The sequence below is a fragment of the Triticum urartu genome, chromosome 4 (genome assembly GCF_003073215.2).
Source record: "Triticum urartu cultivar G1812 chromosome 4, Tu2.1, whole genome shotgun sequence".
Lineage (NCBI taxonomy): Eukaryota > Viridiplantae > Streptophyta > Magnoliopsida > Poales > Poaceae > Triticum > Triticum urartu.
In genome coordinates, this window is record NC_053025.1 from 17,103,613 (window position 1) to 17,104,744 (window position 1,132).

Below are 1,132 nucleotides of genomic sequence, written 5' to 3' on the forward strand. Positions count from 1 at the left end.
CCTCTATGCACGCCGACCTCTTCATCACATTAATGCGCAGCACCACGGCAAGGAACTGCTGCACCAAGCTGAAATAGCTGTTCGGTTTTGACCTTTCCGGCCATAGCTGATCAACAACAGACCTCATGGAGAGTCCGGACAACCTATTTAGTTCGGCCCATTCAGCTAATTGATCAGTCAATGAAAGTGGACGCTCGGGAGAATGGAATTGTCTCCAAAACAGCTGGTCTACTTCACGGTCCGTCTGACCCTGGAAGTACTTGGCCGCATCGGCAGCGCTCGCCGCCAAATCCATATACACATCCTCCGAACTCCACAGCCGATCCAGAGGGGCATACCGTGGATCTCCGAACTTCCTCCGCAACATAAAGGATTTCCCAGCTACAATATCCCCGGCTTCCCACAGCTCCTCCTTTGCCCTCATAGCAGAACGGAGGTCTTTTCTCATCGCAACAGCCTTCTCAAGGTCCGATGCCTTCGCTTGGTTTTCCTTTTCAAGAACCCGGCAACGGTCGGCGGCGGCTTTTAATTCTATGGCCATCTTGTCTCGGCTCTTGCCATGCGCGGCCTTCTCGGCTTGCAACTCTTCGGCCGCCTTCAAAGTAGTCGCATTACCCAACCTCGCTTGTTCCTTGGCTCCATCTATAGTCACAACATATTAAAGATGCTGGCATCATACTGCTCTTCCTATTGTGGCGTTTACCAGATAATGACACTTACCCTGTGCCTCGTCAAGCCTTTTGTTAACAAGCTCGATGTCGGCGTCTGCCGCATCCAACTGCTGTTCTAAATGGGCAAACTCGCTAATCCGGCTAGCCACCGGAGCTTCCATCACCTACACATAGAGGCAGTATGGTTATTACCTGGGAATATGATCCTCTGTTCGTCGTCGTTTCCGACGACAACCAGAGTCTCAGGGGCTACTATCTACACAGGGCACACCTAGCATGTGCAGGACTATCATACATTCTTTTACGTACCTCAAAGCCTGTCAGTAGACTCATAAAAGCTTCATGCAATCCGCTTTCAGTAGATGATATTCTCTCCATCACCGTATTCATCAGCACACGGTGTTCATCTGAGATGGCCGCTCGCCCCACCAAATCCCTTAGAACATCCGATCGCACACTAG